This window comes from Arachis stenosperma, chromosome 10, assembly GCF_014773155.1.
Source record: "Arachis stenosperma cultivar V10309 chromosome 10, arast.V10309.gnm1.PFL2, whole genome shotgun sequence".
Taxonomy (NCBI): domain Eukaryota; kingdom Viridiplantae; phylum Streptophyta; class Magnoliopsida; order Fabales; family Fabaceae; genus Arachis; species Arachis stenosperma.
In genome coordinates, this window is record NC_080386.1 from 54,777,719 (window position 1) to 54,784,471 (window position 6,753).

A 6,753-nucleotide genomic window follows, 5' to 3' on the forward strand; every position below is an offset into this window, starting at 1 on the left:
CGATTTCTATGGGAGAAGCATCTCTATCCCTGCCATTGGAGCAAACAACTTTGAGCTTAAGCCTCAGTTAGTTTCTCTAATGCAACAGAATTGCAAGTTCCATGGACTTCCATTGGAAGATCCTCATCAGTTTTTAGCTGAGTTCTTGCAAATCTGTGACACAGTCAAGACTAATGGGGTTGACCCTGAGGTCTACAGACTGATGCTATTCCCTTTTGCTGTAAGAGACAGAGCTAGAATATGGTTGGACTCTCAACCTAAAGAAAGCCTGGACTCTTGGGAAAAGCTAGTCAATGCCTTCTTGGCAAAGTTCTTTCCACCTCAAAAATTGAGTAAGCTTAGAGTGGAAGTCCAAACCTTCAGACAGAAGGATGGTGAATCCCTCTATGAAGCTTGGGAAAGATACAAACAATTGATCAGAAAATGTCCATCTGACATGCTTTCTGAATGGAGCATCATAGGTATTTTCTATTATGGTCTCTCTGAACTATCCAAGATGTCTTTGGATAGCTCTGCTGGAGGATCTCTTCATTTGAAGAAGACGCCTACAGAGGCTCAAGAGCTCATTGAAATGGTTGCAAATAACCAATTCATGTATACTTCTGAAAGAAATCCTGTGAACAATGGGACAAGTCAGAAGAAAGGAGTTCTTGAGATTGATGCTCTGAATGCCATATTGGCTCAGAATAAGATATTGACTCAACAAGTCAATTTGATTTCTCAAAGTCTGTCTGGAATGCAAAATGCACCAAGCAGTACTAAGGATGCTTCATCTGAAGAAGAAGCTTATGATCCTGAGAACCCTTCAATGGAAGAGGTGAATTACCTAGGAGAACCCTATGGAAACACCTATAATTCTTCATGGAGAAATCACCCAAATTTCTCATGGAAGAATCAAGAGAGACCTCAACAAGGTTTCAACAATAATGGTGGAAGAAACAGGGTTAGCAATGGCAAGCCTTTTCCATCATCTTCTCAGCAACAGACAGAGAATTCTAAGCAGAACCCCTCTGACTTAGCAACCATGGTCTCTGATCTAATCAAAACCACTCAAAGTTTCATGACTGAAACAAGGTCCTCCATTAGGAATTTGGAGGCACAAGTGGGACAGCTGAGCAAGAAAATTACTGAACTCCCTCCAAGTACTCTTCCAAGCAATACAGTAGAGAATCCAAAAGGAGAGTGCAAGGCCATCAACATGGCCGAATTTGGAGAGGAAGGAGAGGAGTGAACGCCACTGAGGAAGACCTCAGTGGGCGTGCACTAGCCTCCACAGAGTTCCCTAATGAGGAACCATGGGAATCTGAGGCTCAAAATGAGACCATAGAGATTCCATTGGACTTACTTCTGCCTTTCATGAGCTCTGATGAGTATTCTTCCTCTGAAGAGGATGAGTATGTCACTGAAGAGCAAGTTGCTAAATACCTTGGAGCAATCATGAAGCTAAATGACAAGTTATTTGGAAATGAGACTTGGGAGGATGAACCTCCTTTGCTCACCAAAGAACTGGATGACTTGTCTAGGCAGAAATTACCTCAAAAGAAACAAGATCCTGGGAAGTTTTCAATACCTTGTACCATAGGCACCATGACCTTCAAGAAGGCTCTGTGTGACTTAGGGTCAAGTGTAAACCTCATGCCTCTCTCTGTAATGGAGAAGCTAGGGATCTTTGAGGTACAAGCTGCAAGAATCTCACTAGAGATGGCAGACAACTCAAGAAAACAAGCTCATGGACTTGTAGAGGATGTATTGGTGAAGATTGAAGACCATTACATCCCTACTGATTTCATAGTCCTAGAGACTGGGAAGTGCATGGATGAATCCATCATCCTTGGCAGACCCTTCCTAGCCACAGCAAAGGCTGTGATTGATGTTGATGGAGGTGAACTGATCATTCAAGTGAATGAAGAATCCTTTGTGTTTAAGGCTCAAGGATATCCCTCTATCACCATGGAGAGGAAGCATGAAGAGCTTCTCTCAAATCAGAGTCAAACAGAGCCCCCACAGTCAAACTCTAAGTTTGGTGTTGGGAGGCCACAACCAAACTCTAAGTTTGGTGTTGAACCCCCACATTCAAACTCTAAGTTTGGTGTTGGGAGGTTCCAACATTGCTCTGAGTATCTGTGAGGCTCTATGAGAACCCTCTGTCAAGCTACTGACATTAAAGAAGCGCTTGTTGGGAGGCAACCCAATGTTATATTTTATCTATTTTCTTTTGTTATTTTATTTTATTTTGTAGGTTGATGATCATAAGAAAACACAAAATCAATTGAAAAAGCAAAAACAGAATGAAAAACAGGAAGAAAAACAGCACACCCTGGAGGAAGAACCCATTGGCGTTTAAACGCCAGTGAGGCTAGCAGTTGGGCGTTTAACGCCCAGTCTGGCACCATTCTGGGCGTTTAACGCCAGAAAGGGGCACCAGACTGGCGTTAAACGCCAGAAAAGGGCAAGAACCTGGCGTTAAACGCCAGGAATGGGCACCAGCTCGGCGTTTAACGCCAGAAATGGCTCAAAACGTGATTTTGAATGCCAATTGGTGCAGGGATGACTTTTCCTTGACACCACAGGATCTGTGGACCCCACAGGATCCCCACTAACCCCACCACTCTCTCTTCTTCTTCACCCATTCACCAATCACCTCAATACCTCTTCCCCAAAAACCCTTCACCTATCAAATCCCATCTTTCTCTTCACCACTCACATCCATCCTTCATAAAACCCCACCTACCTCACCCTTCAAATTCAAACCACTTTCCCTCCCAAACCCACCCATAATGGCCGAACCCCATCTCCCCCCTCTCCTATAAATACCCTTCTTCACTTCTTCATTTTCACACTACCTAAACACCACTTCTCCCCCTCCTTGGCCGAATACATAAGCCACCCCCTTCTTCCTCATTTCTTCTTCTTCTACTCTCTTCTTTCTTCTCTTGCTCGAGGACGAGCAAACCTTTTAATTTTGGTGTGGTAAAAGCGTTGCTTTTTCGTTTTTCCATAACCATTTATGGCATCCAAGGCCGGAGAAACCTCTAGAAAGAGGAAAGGGAAGGCAACAGCTTCCACCTCCGAGTCATGGAAGATAGATAGATTCATCTCAAGGGTGCATCAAGACCACTTCTATGAAGTTGTGGCCTTGAAGAAGGTGATCCTCGAGGTCCCCTTTTCACTCAAAAAGGGTGAATATCCGGAGATCCGCCATGAGATCCGAAGAAGAGGTTGGGAAGTCCTTACCAACCCCATTCAACAAGTCAGAATCTTGATGGTTCAAGAGTTCTATGCCAATGCATGGATCACCAAGAACCATGATCAAAGTGTGAACCCGGATCCAAAGAATTATCTTACTATCGTTCGGGGGAAATACTTGGATTTTAGTCCGGAAAGTGTAAGGTTAGCATTCAACTTGCCCATGATGCAAGGAGATGAACATCCTTACACTAGAAGGGTCAACTTTGATCAAAGGTTGGACCAAGTCCTCACAGTCATATGTGAAGAGGGCGCACAATGGAAGAGAGATTCAAGAGGGAAGCCGGTTCAATTGAGAAGGCATGACCTCAAGCCCATGGCTAGAGGATGGTTGGAGTTTATTCAACGCTCAATCATTCCCACTAGCAACCGGTCCGAAGTTACTCTAGACCGAGCCATCATGATTCATAGCATCATGATTGGAGAAGAAGTGGAAGTTCATGAGGTCATAGCTCAAGAACTCTACAAGGTGGCGGACAAGTCTTCCACCTTGGCAAGGTTAGCCTTCCCTCATCTCATTTGTCACCTCTGTTATTCAGTTGGAGTGGACATAGAGGGAGACACCCCTATTGATGAGGACAAGCCCATCACCAAGAAAAGGATGGAGCACACAAGAGACCCCACTCATCATGAAATCCCTGAGATGCCTCAAGGGATGCACTTTCCTCCACAAGACTATTGGGAGCAACTAAACACCTCTCTAGGAGAATTGAGTTCCAACATGGGACAACTAAGGGTGGAGCACCAAGAACACTCCATTCTCCTCCATGAAATTAGAGAAGATCAAAGAATCATGAGAGAGGAGCAACAAAGACAAGGAAGAGACATTGAGGAGCTCAAGCACTCCATAAGACCTTCAAGAGGAAGAACAAGCCGCCATCACTAAGGTGGACCCGTTCTTTAATCTCCTTGTTCTTTATTTTCTTGTTTTTCGAATTTTAGTGCTTAGGTTTATCTATGTTTGTGTCTTATGATCATTAGTGTTTATGCCTTAAAGTTTTGAGTGTCCTATGAATCCATCACCTTTCTTAGAGATTGTTCTTAATTGAAAAAGAAAAGAATTGCATGAATTTTGAATTTTATAACAGTTTAATTATATTGATGTGGTGGCAACACTTTTGTTCTCTGAATGTATGCTTGAACAGTGCATATGTCTTTTGAATTTGTGGTTCATGAATGTTGGCTCTTGAAAGAATGATGAAAAAGGAGACATGTTACTGAGGATCTGAAAAATCATAAAAAATGATTCTTGAAGCAAGAAAAAGCAGTGAATACAAAAAAAAAAAGAAGAAGAAAGCAAGCGAAAAAAAAAACCGAAAAAAAAGAAAAAAAAAAGAAAAAGAAAAAGAAAGAAATAAAGTTGTGCTCTGGTGCACGAAATTGTGATCAATACTTTTCACAGCTCAAATAATCCCTAGTAATGGCTCCAAAGACTTGGTGCACAATACCATGGCATAAGCACAACTTCGCACAACTAACCAGCAAGTGCACTGGGTCGTCCAAGTAATAAACCTTACGTGAGTAAGGGTCGATCCCACGGAGATTGTTGCTATGAAGCAGCTATGGTCACCTTGTAAATCTCAGTCAGGCAGACTCAAATGGGTATAGATGATGAATAAAGCATAAAGATAAAGATAGAGATACTTATGTATATCATTGGTGAGAGCTTCAGATAAGCGTATGAAGATGCCTTCCCTTCCGTCTCTCTGCTTTCCTACAGTCTTCATCCAATCCTTCTTACTCCTTTCCATGGCAAGCTTATACAAGGGTTTCACCGTTGTCAGTGGCTACCTCCCATCCTCTCATTGGAAATGTTCAACGCACCCTGTCACGGCACGGCTATCCATCTGTCGGTTCTCAATCAGGCCGGAATAGAATCCAGTGATTCTTTTGCGTCTGTCACTAACGCCCCGCCTTCAGGAGTTTGAAGCACGTCACAGTCATTCAATCATTGAATCCTACTCAGAATACCACAGACAAGGTTAGACCTTCCGGATTCTCTTGAATGCCGCCATCAGTTCTTGCCTATACCACGAAGACTCTGATCTCACGGAATGGCTGGCTCGTTTGTCAGGCGAGCACTCGGTTGTCAGGCGATCAACCATGCATCGTGTATCAGGAATCCAAGAGATATTCACTAAGCCTCATATGCTTGTAGAACAAGAGTGGTTGTCAGTCACCTTGTTCATAGCTGAGAATGGTGATGAGTGTCATGGATCATCACCTCCATCAAGATGAAGAACAAGTGATATCTTGGACAAAGAACAAGCGGAATTGAATAGAGGAACAATAGTAATTGCATTAATACTCGAGGTACAGCAGAGCTCCACACCTTAATCTATGGTGTGTAGAAACTCCACCGTTGAAAATACATAAGAACAAGGTCTAGGCATGGCCGTGAGGCCAGCCTCCCAGTGATCTAAGATAGCATAAAACTCAAAGATAGCTACCAAGATGATCTAGAGATCTAAAGTGATCAAAAGATGATAATACAATAGTAAAAGGTCCTATACATAGAAAACTAGTAGCCTAGGGTGTACAGAGATGAGTAAATGACATAGAAATCCACTTCCGGGCCCACTTGGTGTGTGCTTGGGCTGAGCAATGAAGAATTTTCGTGTAGAGACTCCTCTTGGAGTTAAACGCCAGCTTTTATGCCAGTTTGGGCGTTTAACTCCCATTTAGGTGCCAGTTCCGGCGTTTAACGCTGGAATTTCTTGAGGTGACTTTGAACGCCGGTTTGGGCCATCAAATCTTGGGCAAAGTATGGACTATCATATATTGCTGGAAAGCCCAAGATGTCTACTTTCCAACGCCGTTGAGAGCGCGCCAATTAGGCTTCTGTAGCTCCAGAAAATCCACTTCGAGTGAAGGAAGGTCAGAATCCAACAGCATCTGCAGTCCTTTTGAGTCTCTGGATCAGATTTTTGCTCAGATCCCTCAATTTCAGCCAGAAAATACCTGAAATCACAGAAAAACACACAAACTGATAGTAAAGTCCAGAAAAGTGAATTTTGATTAAAAACTAATAACGGAGACTAATTTTGAGCAAAAATCTGATCCAGAGACTCAAAAGGACTGCAGATGCTGTTGGATTCTGACCTCCCTGCACTCGAAGTGGATTTTCTGGAGCTACAGAAGCCCAATTGGCGCGCTCTTAACGGCGTTGGAAAGTAGACATCCTGGGCTTTCCAGCAATATATGATAGTCTATACTTTACCCAAGATTTGATGGCCCAAACCGGCGTTCAAAGTCACCCTCAGAAATTCCAGCGTTAAACGCCGGAACTGGCACCTAATTGGGAGTTAAACGCCCAAACTGGCATAAAAGCTGGCGTTTAACTCCAAGGAGAGTCTCTACACGAAAATGCTTCATTGCTCAGCCCAAGCACACACCAAGTGGGCCCGGAAGTGGATTTTTATGTCATTTACTCATCTCTGTACACCTTAGGCTACTAGTTTCTATAAGTAGGACCTTTTACTATTGTATTAGACATCTTCTGATCTT

General features: G+C 43.2%; 1 non-coding gene across 1 annotated transcript; it reads right to left on the reverse strand.

Moving 5' to 3' along the window:
• Positions 1–334: 334 nt before the first annotated feature.
• Positions 335–438, reverse strand: LOC130959620 (small nucleolar RNA R71). The gene has a single exon (XR_009078692.1). It is a non-coding gene; the product is annotated as a small nucleolar RNA R71 (small nucleolar RNA).
• Positions 439–6,753: the final 6,315 nt, after the last annotated feature.